The sequence below is a fragment of the Corylus avellana genome, chromosome ca1 (genome assembly GCF_901000735.1).
Source record: "Corylus avellana chromosome ca1, CavTom2PMs-1.0".
In the NCBI taxonomy this organism is placed as follows: domain Eukaryota; kingdom Viridiplantae; phylum Streptophyta; class Magnoliopsida; order Fagales; family Betulaceae; genus Corylus; species Corylus avellana.
In genome coordinates, this window is record NC_081541.1 from 17,252,785 (window position 1) to 17,272,462 (window position 19,678).

The following is a 19,678-nucleotide window of genomic DNA, read 5'->3' on the forward strand; positions in this document are numbered from 1 at the left end:
ATTTGTATTTGTAATCTCTATGTTATCTTTTGTAACCGTTCTATTTATATATACAAAGCCTTAACCACAATTAATGGTAAGGCAGTACAACCCAAACACTAGAGTTACCAAATTATCACATGGTATCAAAGCTTTCGTAGACTAACGTCGTTTTTAAGTTTTTTTTTTTCTGTTTCTATGGCTGCCTCATCCTCTTCCGCAAATCCCATCACCTACACAGTTCCCTCTTCTTTTCCTCACAAACTCATTGATACCAACTATCTAGTTTGGAAACTTGCAATCTTGCCCATCATCAAAAGCCAAGATCTTCAAGGCCATATTGATGGTTCCATTAAAAGTCCTCCTCCAACCCTCAAGTCCAAAACTGATGACGTTGACATTGTGTCCACAAATCCAGATTGGCTTAAATGGCACATGCGTGATCAGTTGGTGCTTAGCATTTTGATCTCATCTCTCACCGTCGACGTTGTAGTTCATGTCGTTAAATGTGTCACTGCACGGGACTTATGGCTCACGTTGGAAACTATGTTTGTTTCCAAAGCCCGTGCTCGCTCAATGCAACTTCGCCTTCAACTTACCACTCTCAAGAAGGGAAGTATGTCAATTTTGGAATATTTTCATAAATTCACCAAGTTGGTTGATACCTTGGCTGCCATTGATAAGCCATTGGATAAAGATGATATTCAGTCCTTTCTCCTTGGAGGACTCAACAGTGAATATGACTCATTTGTCACCTCAGTTACAACCCGAGTGGATCCAATCTCCATTGATGACCTTTATAGTCATCTCCTTGCTCATGAAGCTCGTCTTGAGCATAATCATGCCTTTAATGATCTCTCTGTTTCAAGTGTTCACTTTGCATCCAGAGGCTCTTCTATCCGTGGGGGACGTGGTGGACGTCACTCCTACTCTAGCCGTGGTTCTTACTCCACCGGCAATGGCAACCAGATCACCAACAATGGTGGCTCTTTCTCACACAACCCCAACTATCGTGGTCGTGGACGTGGCCGTGGCGCCTCTTCTTTCAATCGAGCCCCTCGCCCAATCTGTCAGATTTGCAACCGAATTGGGCACCTTGCAACCACCTGTTATCAACGTTTTGAGCACTCCCGCCCACAAAAGTCTTCCCCTACGATGCAAGCCTATCATGCGGCTTCTCAGACTCAATCTGATTGCACTTGGTATCCGGATTCTGGAGCCACACATCACCTAACGTCTGAGCTTGCCAATCTCAACGTCCATGCCAACAACTACACAGGCACGGATGAAATTAAAATTGGTAATGGGTCTGGGCTTTCCGTTAAGCACATTGGCACCTCACAACTTCATACTCCTTCCCTTGCCTTTAAATTGTTTAATGTCCTTCATGTGCCTAATATATGCAAAAATCTGATTTCTGTTCAGAAATTTACACAAGGCGCTAACACATTTTTTGAATTCCATCCCTCTTACTTTCTTTTGAAGGACCGTGCTACGGGGAAGCTTCTACATCGAGGCCCGAGTAATCATGGTTTATATTCTTTCTTTTCTGCTTCCAATAATTCTCCCGCTCCCTCGCACTTATGGGTGAACGTGCGTCCGTGTCTGCATGGCATTCTCGGCTTGGTCATCCTGCCTTGAAGGTCGTTTGTCAAGTCCTTAGTTCATTTCAGCTCCCTATCACCACAAATAAAAGTTATTCTCCATGCTCAGCGTGCTTAGGATCCAAGAGTACCCAATTGCCTTTTCCAACTTCTACAACACGTGTAACAGCTCCTCTTCATTTGATATTTTCTGATGTTTGGGGACCTGCTCTGGTGTATTCTAGAAATGGTTTTAGGTATTATGTATCTTTTCTTGATGCCTTTAGTCGCTATACATGGGTTTATCCCATCTCTTGTAAAAGTGATGTATTTCCAGTTTTTAAAAAATTTCAGATCTACGTTGAGCGTTATTTTGAGTCCAAAATTAAAATTGTGCAATCTGATTAGGGTGGAGAGTATCGCTCTCTAAATAAATATTTAACTGAACAAGGCATCAATCACCGTCTTTCATGCCCCCATACTCATCAACAAAACGGTGCTATTGAACGTAAGCATCGCCATATTGTCGAAACAGGACTTGCACTTCTTTCTCATGCTCATCTTCCCAATTTATTTTGGGATGATGCTTTTATCACTGCTGCTTATTTAATCAATCGCTTGCCTACAAAAGTACTTAAAAGCAAAACTCCATTTGAAGTCCTTTTTTAGTCTCTCCCTGACTATTCCTCTTTACGTGTATTTGGGTGTGCTTGTTGGCCAAATCTTCGTCCATACAATTCAAATAAACTCATGCCACGTTCTAAGGAGTGTATATTTCTTGGTTACAGTCCTTCTCATAAAGGATACAAATGCCTTCATGTCTCTTCCTCTCGCATATATATTTCAAGAGATGTTATTTTTAATGAACGTCACTTTCCTTATGATGTAGTGTCACAGTCTTCCTCTCACCCTACACATCCTACATCTGATACAATCACGTGTCCTCCTGTCATGATTGCCAAGTCTCTTTCTGAAGCTTCAACGTTAGCACCATCCACATCACAAGTAAGTAGTCCTTTATCTTCTACTACTTTATCTTCTCCTACTTTATCTTCAACCACTTTGACTTTTCCTACTTTATCACCAAACCATGCATTTGAAAATCCTGCACCCCCCACCTTCTCTCCTACTTTATCTCCAACACCCACGCCTAAACCAACCCTCTCTCCTACTTTATCTCCAACACCCACACCTAATCCCACCTTTTCTCCTACTTTATCTCAAATACCTACAAACCATACATCTGCCAACCTAGAAGCCCCATCCTCTTTTGAATCCGTAGAAGACCAAGAAACCCAACCTGCAGCAACCCATGTGGACCCCCCAGTAACATCTCATCACCCCATGATAACTAGATCCAAAAATAATATATCCACCCCCAAAATTTCAAATGATGGTACAGTCAAATACCCAATATCCCACGCCCTTCTTGCCACTATGCTTCCGGAAATTTCAGAACCCACATGCTACACCATGGCTGTCAAGGATGAAAACTGGAGAAAAGCTATGAATCTTGAGTTTGATGCTTTGCTCAAAAACCAGACATGGCGTTTGGTACCTTCTACTTCAACTCAGAATGTTATAGGTTGTAAATGGGTCTTTCGATTAAAAAGGAAAGCAGATGGTTCTTTTGAAAGATACAAAGCTCGGTTAGTTGCAAAGGGGTTTCACCAACAGCCCGGCATTGATTTTGGAAAGACTTATAACCCTGTTATCAAGTCTACTACGGTACGCTTAGTTCTATCTATTGCTATATCTGCTAATTGGCCTGTACATCAGATTGATATCCATAATGCATTCCTCCATGGCCACTTATCTGAGGAGGTTTTCATGTCACAACCTCCTGGTTTTGCACATCCTCAACATCCAAATCATGTCTGCAAGCTCCAAAAGGCCTTATACGGATTAAAACAAGCCCCAAGAGCTTGGTTTTCAAGGCTAAGCACGAAACTTATCACTCTTGGTTTTCATGGCTCCTTATCAGATACGTCATTATTTATTCTCAAAACTGCTGCATTTACTATGTATATTTTGATATATGTTGATGACATTCTCATAACATGTTCAAGACCATCAGAGATACCCAAATTGATTAATGAGTTAAATGCCGAGTTTGCTGTGAAAGATCTCGGCCCTCTTAATTTTTTTCTCGGGATTCAAGTACTAAAATGCTCCACAGGTGTGTTTCTCTCTCAGCAACGTTACATGATTGATATTCTTAAACGTGCTAATATGCTTGATGCCAAGCCAGTAGGCACTCCTATGGCCTCCTCAACTCAGTTATCAGCATATGAGGGTGAATTATTTTCAGATCCAACATTATTTCGTAGCACTTTGGGTGCCTTGCAGTATTTATGTATTACAAGACCTGATATCTCATTCTCAGTAAATAAGTTATCTCAATTTATGCATCAGCCACGTCTCTCACATTGGCAGGGAGTCAAACGCTTACTTCGGTATCTCAAACAGACACTTCACTATGGGTTACATATTCATAAATCTTCAAACCTTCATCTTCAAGCATTTTCTGATGCTGACTGGGCAGGTGACAGGGATGATCGTCGCTCCACTAGTGGTTATTGTATTTTTTTGGGTAATAATTTAATTTCTTGGAGTTGTCGCAAACAACCTACTGTAGCTCGTTCTAGTACAGAAGCCGAATACAAAGCACTTGCAAATGCAGCAGCTGAAATTATCTGGATTAAATCAGTGCTCACTGAACTTGGATTGCAACCCTCCAAACCTCCCATTCTTTGGTGTGACAACATTGGGGCCACTTATTTGTCTTCTAATCCTGTTTATCATGCTAGGACAAAACACGTTGAAATTGATTTCTATTTTGTTCGTGACATGGTACGCCACAAGACACTTGACATTCACTTTATTTCAAGTAAAGATCAAGTTGCAGATATATTCACCAAACCCCTCTCATCTTCACGGTTTGCCTTTCTACGTGACAAGCTCACCATCGATCCTCTACCGTTGAGCTTGCGGGGGCGTGTTAGAGAGTTATCAACTGATAACTCTCTCCATGTTATCAAGAATTCAAACAATCATTCAAGTGAAGATAAGGATAGAATTAGTTGAGATAAACCATTTGTAATTTGAATTTGTAATTTGAATTTGTATTTGTAATCTCTATGTTATCTTTTGTAACCGTTCTATTTATATATACAAAGCCTTAACCACAATTAATGGTAAGGCAGTACAACCCAAACACTAGAGTTACCAAATTATCACAATAGATATAGATAGAAATATCTAATGGTAAAGGCTAATTTTGATGTGGCGGTTAAGAGTGATTTCTTAGCTGCGGCTACGGTTCTTAGTGACTTTAATGGTAAAATTATCCATGCTACAACCAATCGTCTCTCCACTACTGATGCTGCAATCAGTGAAGTTCAATTTACTTTTTTTGCCTCTCAAACAGCTTTCTCTCTTGGGATTTAATTACTCTTGGTCCCCTATTTTTTCTTCCATCCGAATCAAGAATAGGGAAAACGCTCCTTTGAAACCATTTCCTTATTGGCTTAGAAAATATACATAGAAATTTTCATTTGCTTTGGAACTTGAAAATACATCAATTACAATCATTGTGTTCTATCATCGCCTCCAAGTGATCCTACCTCCGAGTGATCCTACTTAATTCTACACCGCCTACTCAACCGTGATGGTGCAGACTGTTAACTCGTGGGCTGACTGAATGTTGGGGGTGGTGGGTAGAGTGGAAGACCATTGACTTAAATTCATATGACAATATTGTTAAATCATCACTTAGTTCAAAAACTTAAACTTGTAATATAATAATGAATTTAATCATTTAGTTTAGGAAAAAATGAAAAATCAATTTCTATTGTTTACTTGATTTTCAATTCTTTCTCTTTGGTATCAAAAAGAACTTAGAGAGTCATGAGATATATATATATATATATATGAAAAAAAAAAAAAAAACAATTTACTCCATACAATCAAATTGCGTCTATTAAATTAATAATTTACACAACAACATGGTTCCGCTTCTTGTGGGAATAATAATGTTTATAGATATTAAATTTCGCGATCCAAATTGCATGTAAAGGCTTCTTTTAAGGGGAAACACGTCCTCTCCATTTCAAATGAAATGAAGAGTATTCATTGATTACATTTAGGAGGACATATTTGTCCAAAATTAAAATGAAATTCAAGATTTACGCAACCTTTACGAATAAGTGAAATCGAGAGGAACAATTTCACTATTTATATTTTATTGTATCATATCTTTTAAATTTTTTAAATAACTTGACGACATATATATATATATATCATCTAACAATATATAGACAATTAGATTGTAAAAATTTAATTCAGATGATAAAATAAATTATCTCCACTTTAATTACAATGGAGAGAGATGATTCTAATCCACCTCGATCGGACATAAAATGTTGGGAGCCTAGGAGAGACAACTCCATTGAAGCTTGGGATTTTACTAACATTTCTAAAATCTAAAATTTAAATGTGATTTGCTCACCTTTTTATGATGCTTGATAATTAACTTATTGGTATTGTTGACGCACATGACGTGGCACACCTACCTGCCAAGTCGAATGGCATTTGAGCCGGCGAGGACACTCTGATGCCTATGGCATTTGAGCCGGCGAGGACACTCTGATGCCTAAATCAGAATTTGAGAGAGAGAGAATATAAGCAACAAAGGAAAGTTAAGAGCCAAAGTTGCGCTTATCCAAATGTGAAGAAGTGATTTGTCTTTTATAGGTATGAAATAGTGGAAGTCCCCTAACCAATGACTTACTCTTCCCTAAGTTTCTACGGTGCAGTTGCTAACAAAGGATTTGAGTAGTTATCCTTACCAAGATCTTAGGAGACTAAGATCGTAGGATTTTGTGGTTATAGATATCACTTGATTTGAATATGTGTATGGGATCTGTGGATAACATATCTCATTTGTATTTTAAATAGACTTAACAACTTTTGTATGATAAGATCACTTATCTATTAATTAACAGTTGTATCTCCCAAGATATCTGAGTTATCCTTGCTACTGAGACATGTGTGTCCTGAGTTATTAGTCTCAGACTTAAAGGTCTCGGCTTTAAAGGTCTCGGATCTTATGGGTCTCGGATCTATAGGTCTCGGATCCATAGGTCTCGGAAGTTGTTGCCCGAGACTTATCTGGGCTTTGATCTTTCTATGCTTAGTTTTGAGCCCAAGTCTTGCAGGGCTTTAAGAGTTTGATCCGCGACCCAACAAGTATTATATATAGTTTTTTTTTTTTTTTCTTTCTTTAAAAAGCTGCTCATTGATTATAGCTGGGGGCTTTGTGGGGATTTTTTTTTTAAGCTGATCAACATATCCATCACATGCATAGTACTGAAAGCAATCTGGTCCATCTCAAACTTGAAAATTGAATGATCAATGGCAATCTAATTAATCTAATCAAAACAAGATACCCTAATTTCAAACACCAACCAACACCTTAAATATGTTTCCTAGGAGACTAGTAGTGTTCAAAAACAACTCTCGTCTCTCAATACAGAAACCCACCCTCCCTTAAGAGTGTGACGTACACACTCTTCAAACTTGATGAAAAGAATCCCCTTTACTAGTAATTAAATCACATACATAATCTTAATTTTAAGTTTACTATTTTTGATTAACTTGAACTTTTAGAATAATCATTAACTTATTATAGCATCAAAACAGTGATATTTAGTTCTGACTCCATATCATATAAATTTATCAATAAAAGATAAATTAAAGAAGTTATATATATAGCTTCCATTTCAAACAAGAGAAGTTATTATGAAAGAAGTTATATATATATGAGCGATAATATTACGCATGTCAGCGTGAGTGCACAGTCGCTTCTGTTGACCCTCATTAGTGGCGACTTTATGGTCGACGCTAATGACCATTTTAATTTTTTATTATTGTTTTTTCTCATGTCAATAGCAGCGACCTTAAAGTCGTCGCTATTGACCAGTCATCAATGGCGACTCCTGAGAGTCGCCACTGTTAACTTTCATTAGCGGCGACTTTATGGTCACCGCTAATGAGCATTTTAATTTTTTTTATTATTATTTTTTCTCATGTCAATAGCGACGACCTTAAAGTCGCCGCTATTGACCAGTCATCAATGGCGACTCCTGAGAGTTGCCACTGTTGACCCTCATTAGCGGCGACTCGCCGCTAATGAGCATTTTAATTTTTTTTATTATTATTTTTTCTCATGTCAATAGCGACGACCTTAAAGTCGCCGCTATTGACCAGTCATCAATGGTGACTCCTGAGAGTTGCCACTGTTGACCCTCATTAGCGGCGACTCGCCACTAATGAGCATTTTAATTTTTGTTTTTATTATTGTTTCTCATGTCAATGGTGGCGACCTTAAAGTCGCCGTTATTGTTGTCGCTGCTAAATAATATATTTTTTTGTTTTTAGCGGCCAAAGTCGCCGCTATTTGTTTGGTCGCTAAAGACCATATTGCTTGTAGTGGTAGTAATCACATGACTTCAAATTTGGAAGCCTTCACCAGTTTGGATAAATTTGTGACGAGCAAAGTGAAGATGGGTGATGGAACCATACCTGCAACACATGGCAAAGGTAATGTAAAGCTGAACTCATGTGGAATGACAAGGGTAATGTAAAGCTAAACTCATATACAATGTTTTGTATGTTCTTCATTTGGATACAAATTTGTTAATCTTGGAGCAATTTTTAGAAGAATGTTATTCTCTTGGTTTTTTAAGATTTATCACGTTATGTGTATAATGATAAAATCAAGCAACAATTGTTAGTCCATGTCTCTATGGCTAAAAACAAAATCTTTCCTCTCAATCTTACTGAAGAAAAGCAAGCACTTAAGGCTTCATTTTTACATGATAATTGGCTATGGCATCATAGATATGGACATCTGGAATTAATTTTCAAGGCTTGAAAATTTTGGGTGAAAGTAATTTAGTGGATGGTTTGCCTTCAATTTAGGGTTCAGACCATTGAACCTAATTAACATAAAGGACTACTTAATAGAAAGGCTAACAGAGCTTAGGAGCCCCCTACCTACATACAAGTACTATTGTGTGTATGTTGTATTTCATATTGGAAGGATCACATCTCTTCTTTATCATGTTTTATTATGATTGAGCGCATATGCTACTAAATTTCTCGCATAATTGTTCGAATATTAATTAAATGATTAAATTTATTCATTTCTATCAACTGAAATTTTTGAAACAAACATTGACTTAATATAGTAAGCCGAAAGTCATAACAATGTCAAATAAAATTCAAAATTAACTTGCACATCTCCATGCAAAATGAAAGGATAAAACAGAAGTTGAGAATTAGAAACAAGTAATGGCATATCAATTTAATTGATAAATGAAATTACATTATTCGGGTATAATTCAATGCAGCAAAAGCTACAATAGATGATGAACAATCAAATAAAGAAAAAACGAATATATTCTAGTTTTCTTGGGTGTAACAGTACGTGTATTTGTATAAAGAGCTTTCAGAATTTAAGTAAACTAGTGACCGCCTCCTCTAGTGCTAGGTCCGGACGACAATTTTTCGAGCCAATACGCCATGTTCAGCTTCGCCTTCTCGTAGACCGAGGAATATGTCTCCACGTGATCAGCACTGGCTAACACCCTGGCTGCTTCAACCCTGCAGGCATGGCTCAAGATGGCCACAGAAATGACCAAGACGATCAAAAGGGTGCTCGTCTTTCTGAAATTCATCTTCGGAAGCTGGCTAATTAAGTTGCTGGGATCAATGCAAATGTATATGAACTTGACAAATTTCTGCTAAAAATATATGAGCTTTAGACGGTGCTTGTGGGATGGATGTGTGGATGAGAAAGTATGAGGAAATGAAAGGTATTTATAGTGCAAGCAAGAGTCTCTCTGGGAGTGCATGGAAGTTGAAATATGATGAGGACTTTGGTTTTGGTGGCCTGGTAAAGGAAAGGGGAGTAGTAGCGCGTATGAATGTTAACCAATTGTTGTGAAAACATGACCCAGTTGACTATAACGTCGTACGCGTAAGTAGTAGATGTTTGAGGGATGCTTCAATGCATTCTGTGGACAATCTCCCCACCATCTTCTCCCTTTATCATTTTGATTCTAAAATAAATAAATAAATAAAAATAAAAATAAAAATAAAACTTAAAGGGAGAAGATGGTGGGGAGATGGTCCACAGAATGCATTGAAGCATTTCACGTAGATGTTTTGGTGTTTCAAACATCTTGGTCTTTGGTCTGTGTACTATTGTAGTCATGTTTGTTGGATCCCCAATAAAAACTTTTTCATTAAAAAAAAAAAAAAAGAAGTGGCCTTTAATTATAGCAAGATTTAATTGATGTACGAAAAAAATAAAAATATTTAATATAATATAATATTTAAAAAAAAAAACGTTTGTAGTGATTTTTTTTATTTGAACAATATTAAAATGTAATCAATGCCATGTAAAAAGTGAATTTAAGATAAATAGTTTGAGACTTTTTTTTTTTTTTTTTTTTTTTATAGGTCCTTCAGCTAAAGGGAGGTGGGAAAGGATGGGAAGTTTCTCACCACGATCCCACATGTTGGTCTGGTCTGTGTCCTATATATTGACTCGGTGTTGCACGTCCCACTATTACAAACTGTCAAGCACCATACATGCATGACACGTACACCGACAGTCCCACACCACGCCTTCGTAACACCCAGTAATGTTGTTTAAATGTCAGTCTTCGCCGTGAGGGGTAAGTTCGGGTTCTGGCCAAGATAAGCTCCTGGCCGACTCGGACATTAAAACCTAAACACTTCATGAACACAAATCCTAGCTCGAATATTAAACGAAGCAAGCTCGGCTCGACTCGGCTAAGCTCGTGAACAGCTCGTATAAGCTCGAGTGTGTGTGTGTGTGTGTCTATATATATATATATATAAACTAAGTAATACATAATTAATTATAAATCTCATAATTATTAAAACCTTAAAATTGCATTTATATTTAAGCGTTAGAGAATGAAAAATTCTAGACCTTTCGTGATCAAAGAGAGAGAGCAATCATTAAAAAGACCTCGATTCAATTAGAGCATATCCAAACGAAAGGAAGAAGAATCAAGCAGAAACTATTGAGGGAGATTGCGAAGGGCATAAACTATTGAAAAATCAAACAGACTCAAACACTATCACTACCTGTCTAGTGAGTAAGAGTGAGAAAGTGGGAAATGAGAGTTTAGGTGGAAGATCCGTTGTGACTGGTGAGGGGGATTGAGAGAGAAACGTTAAAAAAATATTTTTTTGTAGGGGGCGTTGTCCCAATGTAGTTTGAATGCAACTTGTTAACTTGTCCCACATTGTTAAGAAAACATCAATCTCCAAGTTTGCTTATCTATAAAAGGATGCATATCCTCTCTCTTTGAAACCAAATGCCTTACTGTATTGACTCAGGCTCCATACTCGACTAGTCAGACTAAGCAAATGCTCATATGCAAACTAACTTCTTAAGCCGTTTAAGAGTACTTGAAGTTAAAAAAAAAAAAAATTTAAAACAAAAACATTAAATATAAGAGCCAGCTCGCGACCTTATTATTAGCTCGAGCTCGATTTTTTTGGCTCGCCCTTAAGCTCGACTCGAGCTCGAGCTCGAGTAAAATTTAAACGAGCCAAGCCTGAACAAGGGAAGCTCGCTCAAGCTCGGCTCGTTTATACCCCTAGTAACACCGCGGATCTCAAAAATGGGATAAGATTAAAGTGGAGTTATAATATATTTGTTATTGGGATCTTAATTAAGAATTATACTTTGTACATCTATAGACCATTCATTTCCCATTAATGGTTCACTTCCCTCTCTATGCTCTCTTTCTTCATCAAATTTTTTATGAATTGTAGGCCAAAGTCCAACGTAACCGTCACCTGTCGGAACTTCGTTGGTGACTTGAATTCTGGCTCCTTCTATGTGGACCAAAATCTACTGTGACTGCCGTCAAGTCATCAAACATATACGTCTCTTTATCAAACAGCGAGAATTTTCACACTCCCGATCTTCATATATGAGCTTGATATCATCGATCATGGCATTTATTATGTTCGTCGCCATCTCTTTTCGTCAGTCAAACAACCTAATGAAGTGTCACTGCCACAATGTCGTTGTTCATTTAATATGAACGGTCGTGCAGTACCATCGTATCTCATCTACAGTGTGTTTGACAAAGAGTTTTGAAAGGAGAAATGGTAAATGAATTGATTAATATAATATAAAGTAAAATTGAGTTTTGAACCTTAATCTGAATAAATGATAACTTTTTTAGAAAAAATGAAAAGAAAAAGAAAAATCTTTGCCAAACCTATTTTTAACCAAGATAGATCACTCTTAATTAAAAATAAAATAAAATAAAAAAGAAGATATTTTTTAAATAAATTTATGAGTCAATGCACCAAAACATATCACATCTAATTTTTTTTTTTTTTTTTTTTCAGTTTTAACAATCTAAGTTTATCGAAAATGTGCAATAATAAATAATAATTTTTTAATAGTCCTACTTGCAAGCCACCAAAATAGATCTTACGTCAGCATTTTTACCACATCACATTAAAATAATAATTTTTTAATAGTTTAATTAAAAAATCAAATCTTTAAAACCAAAATGAAAATTTAAAGGAAAAAAAAAAAACAAAATAAATGAAAGCCGACCAACCCCAAACCCTCATAGGGTGGCTTGCTGAGGTAGACCGAAAAGCTAATTAAGGATTCCATAAAGAAGAGCGATAGTTCGCACCTGACAATTCTTACTAAAAAGGTCATATTTAGAGTGTCAAACCTCAGATTGGAGCGAGCTTTGTGCCGTTGGAAAGGTAATTCAAAGATCTACAAAGTCATGTTTCTCGATATTGGGATAATTCAAATATTTACTAGGCCAAAATGGGCTGCAAAGAGCTCCCTAGAAATCATGTCCAAACACGGATTCCTCATGTCCGAACACATCTATGTTTTAGCTTACGTTTCTTTATTTCTTTGGTGCCTGTCCGGACAGGGGTATGTCCCGTATAGACGGCCATCGTAGATTTGTTAAAACTGACTTTAATTCATATTTCTTTTAGGTTTAGGGTTTGGGGGCCTATAAATACAAGTTTTATAGAACCTAGAACGTAGCTTTTGATTATTACTCAGTTTTCTTCAATAAGAATACTCAGAGTTGAGTTTCTTCATTATTTTCTTTCAAATCCTAAATAACATCTAGCATTTAGAAGAAGATTTCTTTGATTCGTTGATAGTCTCACAATCTTAGGAGTATTTATCCCTTTTACTTGCTGATTATTATTGCATCTCATGAGCCTACGCTGCATCACTTGTGGTGACCCCACCTTAACACCCATTGGGTGGCTTGCAAGTAGGACTAGGATCCTCTCCAATTCATTTTGAACTGGAAATGATCCTTTTGCTTGCAGGTAGGGCTAGCAAAATGGGTTGGCATGTCGGGTTTGGGTCAACCTGCTTGACCCACCGACCCAATAAGGGTAAACCCGAACCCAATATGTTTAGATAAACAAGTCAGACCCTTAAATACGAACACGACCCACTTGACTCGAATAATAAACGGGTTACAAACAGCCCAACCCATTTAACCAATTTTAGGCTTGAACGTGACCTGCTTAACCCGTTCGACATAACCCAACACAACTCATTTGACTCGCTTTGACCTGAATATGACCTATTTGACTCGTTTCGACCCGAACACGACCCTTTTGACACGTTTTGTAACACCCCGGTCCTATATTAGGAAGATAAGAAGAAGCCCACATAGAGTGGATGGTTTATAGAGATAGTCATGGGTGCTAAGTCCCACATTGCCTAGTTACTAGGTGAAACTGGGCTTTATAATGAATTCTAGGGAAACTCTAAATTGACTAGTCCTTTTGGGGTGATAGCCCAGATATGACTAGCGCTTTTCCTTGGGTCGTTACAAGTGGCCACTTGTAACGCCAGGTCATGTGGTACTGGAGCACTGCAAGACGTGGACCTGACGAGGACGTCAGTAGTTTAAGAGGGGGAGTTTGTAACACCCCGATTTCATATTGGGAAGATGAGAAGAAGCCTACATAGAGTGGATGGTTTATAGAGATAGTCATGGGTGCTAAATCCCACATTGCCTAGTTACTAGGTGAAACTGAGCTTTATAATGAATTCTAGGGAAGCTTCAAATTGACTAGTCCTTTTGGGGTGATAGCGCAGATATCACTAGCGCTTTTTCCTAAGTCGTTACAAGACTTGGCATATATTAAGATCGAGCGTACTCGTGCCCATCGAAATTGAAAAATGCATGCTCGAGTGTGATCGATCGCACCTAGAGTGCGATCAAGTGCACTTGGCCGGCCTGGCATCGCTAAAACCCTTAAATTAGCTTATAAATATCATTTTTTTTCTATTGTAAACATACGGAGACGCACCGGGGGCGCCGTGCTTTGTCAATTTTTGTGTTTTCTAGGTTTTTGAAGCTTTGAACTCCAATTCTTTTGTAAGTATTTGATTTTTATGAAGTTAATTTAGTTTCTTTATGATTTATTTTGTCATGAGAGGCTAAATCTTCAACTAAGGTTGAAGATGAAGCCTCACCATTGATTAGTTTTATGTTTTTATGTTTCGTTCGTACAATTCTATCGTTTAATGTAATGTAAGTTCGTTTCAATTCAATTGTGAGACAAAATTGTGATTGATTGTTGATAATAAATCGTGAAAACGTTGGATATTCATTGTGTTTCATCCAACGGATACATTGCATCTTTTGATTTACTTTGGATACTTATTGTCTTTTGTGCAAAGCATGGATACATTGGATCTTTTGAACTGAACGGGATATGTATTGTTTTTCGTAAATACGGATGGATTCATTGAATTTTTCAATAGGATTTTATAAAAACAAAAGAACATGCATGGGATTTTATTGAAATTCGAATGTATGAACAAACATAATTATATGTGCTTTGATTTGGTAAGGTGGATTTTGAAAACCTTAGTGTTTTTGTCATTTGATTTAATTTCAGTTTTTATTTAGTTTACCATTTTGCACAAAAAATTCGGAATTAGGTTAAACTATGATTAGTTTAGATAGGAATTAATTTTTGCAACGCAATTCCCTATGGATCGACCTCACACTTGCACACGCTGTACTGCACACGACTTGTGCACTTGCGAGTAATTATAATTTGCACATCAAAAGACAATGGATAGGGAGATAACCCTCAAAAACAAGGACAAGGAGAAAAATCTTGGGCAAAAACAATTAACGGGAGATAACCCGATCAAAAAACAAGAAGACTCATCCCCGGCAACAAGAATACAAGGAGACAACCTTGGGTAAAAACAAGTAACGGGCGACAACCAGGTTAAAAAACCTGAAGATAAGGAGATAATCTTGGGCTAAAAACAAACAACGGGAGACAACCCAGTCAAAGGAACAAGGAGCTACCTCAAGGCAAAATGGGAGCAAAGGTTAGTCTGTTGAAAGACTTCTAAATCATTGTTAGAAGATTATTGTGCAATTCAGATCTTAGTTTGTCAAATGGGCATTGAAGGGAGGGCTGGATTTCACCCTCGGATTATTTGAAGGGAAGTCGCCAGATTCCGCCTTCAGAGACAAGGAGACAACCTTGGGCTAAAAACAAGCAACGGGAAACAACCCGCTCAAAAAAAGGAGTTACCCCAAAGCGAAAGGGGAGCAAAGGTTAGTCCGTTAAAAGACTTATAAATCATTGTTAGAAGATTATTGTGCAGGTTTAGAGCCTAGTTTGTCAAACGGGGCATTGGAGAGAGGGCCGGGTATAATCCCTGGGTGTCTTAGAGGTATAATCGGGTGTAACCCCCGGTTGACTTGAAGGGAGGGCCGGATTTCACCCTCAAATTATTTGAAGGGAAAGCACCAGATTTCGCCTTCGGATTACTTGAAGACTTGGAGAGAGGGCCAGGTACAATCCCTGGGTGTCTTAGAGGTATAACCGAGTGTAACCCCCCGGTGACTTAATGGGAGGGCCAGATTTCACCCTCGGATTATTTGAAGGGAATGCACCAGATTTCACCTTCGGATTACTTGAAGACTTGGAGAGAGGGCCAAGTACAATCCCCACATGTCTCAGAGGTATCACCGGGTGTAACCCCTGGGTGACTTGAAGGGAGGGCCGGATTTCACCCTCGGATTATTTCAACGGAAGGCACAGATTTCGCCTTTGGATTGCTTGAAGACTTGGAGAGAGGGCTAGGTACAATCCCCGGTTGTCTCAAAGGTATGACAGGTTTAATCCCCAGACAAAGAAGAGAGTTGGGGGGTACTCTCGAGAACTCAGACGATGCCATGAACGAAACTGAAGAGGTCCAGCTACCGAGCTCAAGGTACACTCACAGGGAGATGTGAGTCTCGTACAAGGCCAAACTATGAGTCATCCAGGGACTCTGACTAAAATTTCCATTATCCGAGTACCTCGGCTAAGGGAATTGAGGGTAAATGTTGGGAATAAAATTACACTATAAGCCCATCCAATTTTGGGCATTAGGGCCAATAACAGGCCCACAGAGCTATTAGTCAAATAACAGAAGATACACTTAAAGTGGGGCTCTATTTCACAGAGATCTACTCAAAGTCTGGATTGGGGAGAGATAGTTCAGGTCTATCTCAACTCTTCAAGAGATAACTCTTCTGGAGAGCTAGTTCAAGTTTATCTCAACTCTTCAGGAGAGTTAGTTCAAGCCTACTTCAACTCTTCAGCCTATAAATAGTCCCTACACAAGGTATAAAAACATCTTCTCATACTCTCTCAAAACTCTCATATTAGAGTATTGCGCCGAAGCATAATCTTTCTACGGAAACTGACTTAGGCTTTCTACCAGTTCCGGCATAGACGCCGGCGGATCTTTTGACGCTTTTATTCTTTTGTAGCTATTTGGACTACACGACGACGCATTGCATATCTAGAAAGCCCCGAATAGTGCGCAGTCCACACCGTGTTGAAAACTGTTCTAACAATCTCCATTATTTTTTTTGTTGTTCTTATTGAAATCAACTCTTAGAGTGAAGAATTTATCTTATAATCTAAGAATGTATATGTTCTTGACGTGTTGGGGTAACCTCTGGAAATTGTTCTAAGGAAGACATTCGTATGAAAAATTTAACTAAGTCTCATGTTTTACCCTTCACATCGGAGAGTTTTTCAGCTAAAAATTCTGCGGATTGTTTAATTTATTTCTTAATTTGCATTATTGGTGAATTTTTTTTGTTTGTTATATTTTCTATTTGATTTGCACAAAGAAAAATAGATAAATTTCATTGTTTGTTCGAATTCAAGATAAGGTAAAGATCACCCTTATTAGGAGGTGGGATCTCTTTGGGATCTACTCCAGTATTTAGAAATTGGCTAATAGGTAAAGATTGCCCCTTTCATTGCGAGGTGCATGGACCTCGTTTCTTCTTTACCTCTAACTTTGTTTTCTAACAACGGTTTCATCATTGATCAGCAAAAGAAATGTTATGTGTCTGTCCTCTCCTCTGATCTCTCTGTAAAGTTTAAAAGAATGTGTTTATGTTAATTTGGCCATTTTCACATGAAGATGATAACAATGTAAAACTGAAATTTGATCTTCTGGGTCGACATTTATTGATTCTTCCGTCCAGAGTTTGTAAAACATGAATTTACTTCAGTCTTGTTCTTGCTTTTGAGTAGACGGAGCCAGAAAATAAAAAATTGTTTTGAGAAAATACCCAGTCACCCAGATCAGATGACCCTAATTTTTTATAAAATGATCGGCCCCTCAGCTCGGTCACTTTCATGGTGTTGGTGAGAACTTGGCAATATTTTCCATAGAATCAAAGTCTAATTAAAGAGGCCAGGAAACCCGTGACAACAACAACAGAAACCTCAAAGAAATGGACCACGACTTAATTAAATTGCTAATCTTAAGGATTAAGTTTTAGCTGCTGTCAATAAAATTAGATATTGATCTGAATTAAGTTGCACTCCCAATATATATATATATATATACACGTATCCAAACCTCACATGTTTAACACAATTTTACATCATGATTCACCAAACAAAATATAGAGTTCGTTTTTTCCAACAATATTTATTTCTTCAACTATTATATATTTTCTTGTTTTTCAACACAAAGCTTATATAAATCCTCTCTCTCTCTCATGGATAGAATATTGATATTTCCATCACCAATATGAAAAAGTGAAATGTTATATGTTTTTCTGGTATTCTCTTAGTGTCCTTCTACTTTTTATATATATGCATACATGCTTGCATGCACATACTCTATAAGGAGAGGGAGATTAATAAATCTTTGTGCCTTCGCTTGGGTAGGTAGTACTGATTGTGGGTGTGGGGTAAGAAGAGATGATGCCTTTGGACTTTAGCTTAGGCAAGCTTTAATATTGGATGTCATCACTATTTAGAGAGAGAGAGAGAAAAGAAATTTTGTCGTTATGCTTTCTCTTTTGTGGTTATACTACATAGGCGTCTAGAGATTTCAATTATTTTAGGAGATTGACAAACCTATCCAGTACCGATCGAAAGACGAGCTTGTCCTTATCACTTATTCATACAAACCATGTTATACAGAATGAATACATTAATATCAATAGTTTTTATTCTATAAGTGCACGTAAATTTTGTTAACCTATTAAAAAAAAATGTTATATATATATATATATATATCTTTTCGAAGGCAAGCCGTGTCTATATATATATATATATATATATATGTCGGTGTGTGTATTGTTTTCTATTTTCATTTGGGTGAATCATATTTCCCTTCTTTATCATGTTTATTTATTATTGAGCGCCATATATATGCAACCGAACCTGTAGCCTGCATGCATGATAGCTAGAATTCAAAAGTATCTGGCACATGTCCATGCATGAATACAAAATAAAACGATAAAACAAAAGTTGAGAATTAGAAACAACTAATGCCATATATCAACTTAATTAATAAACGAATTTTATTTTCTATTGGTATTTACATTATTTTGGTATATATTCAATATAACAAAAGCGACATATCATAAAGAAAAAAAAAAAAAAAAGTTTTACACTTAGTCTAGAGTATTCACTTTCAAGTGCTCACTTCTTAACGTAGCAGTAAAAATTACTATTAAATGAAATAACAAACTAATATATACTTAGCACAGTGATTTTTACTACTACCTATGCTACAACAATCTAATTTTTTGGTTACGGGCCATTAATAAAACTTGAGAGCGGTGAGCAATACTTGAGAGTATGTATAGCATTTCTCTTTTAGTAAAACTAATGACCGTCTCCTGGGCTAGGTCCGGACGGCAACCTTTCGAGCCAATACGCCATGCTGTGCTTCGCCCTCTCGTAGATGGACGAATATGTCTCCAGGTGATCAGCACTAGCAAAATCTTCGGACAACACTCTGGCTGCTTCAACCCTGACGTGGCTCAAGATGGCAACAGAGATGAAAAGGATGATCAAAAGGGTGCTTGTTTTTGTGAAACTCATCTTCAGAAGCTCGCTAAGTTGCTGTGATTGATGTAAATGTATGATAATAAGAGCTTTTGTTGGTGCTTGTGGGATCGATGTGTGGGATGAGAAGTATGAAGAAGTGAAATGGTATTTATAGTGCAAGAGTTCTGTGAAAGTCCTTCTGGGCTGGGGGTTTCTGGTGGGCATTTATGGCTTTACTTGTTGACCAAGGAGCTATGAAATAGTCATCCCCATCATCCCCAAGCAAGCTTAAAGTATATCTGATCAGAGACTTGGTGTTGGTGGGTTTTGGTGGGTGAAGGGGGGATTCATGCTCTCCCGCGTATGAACCAATCAACGGCGGTAAAGTTCAACTAATTGTGATTTACTAAAATGGCCTTGTTGATGGCGTGAAGTTTGAGTATAAGTGCAGGGCAATATTGGTCATTTTACGCTAGGAGGGGTAACTGTATTATACGTCAACGAGTTTGGAAACAACGGGAATTGACTCGATCGCAGATCCTCTTCTTTTTGACTAGACTCATAGAAAAATCAGAAAATTTACTTTGACAATATCAATAATTTTGTAAAATTATCATAATGCCCTTGGGCTTTTGGATATTTTAAATTGTTATGGTTTG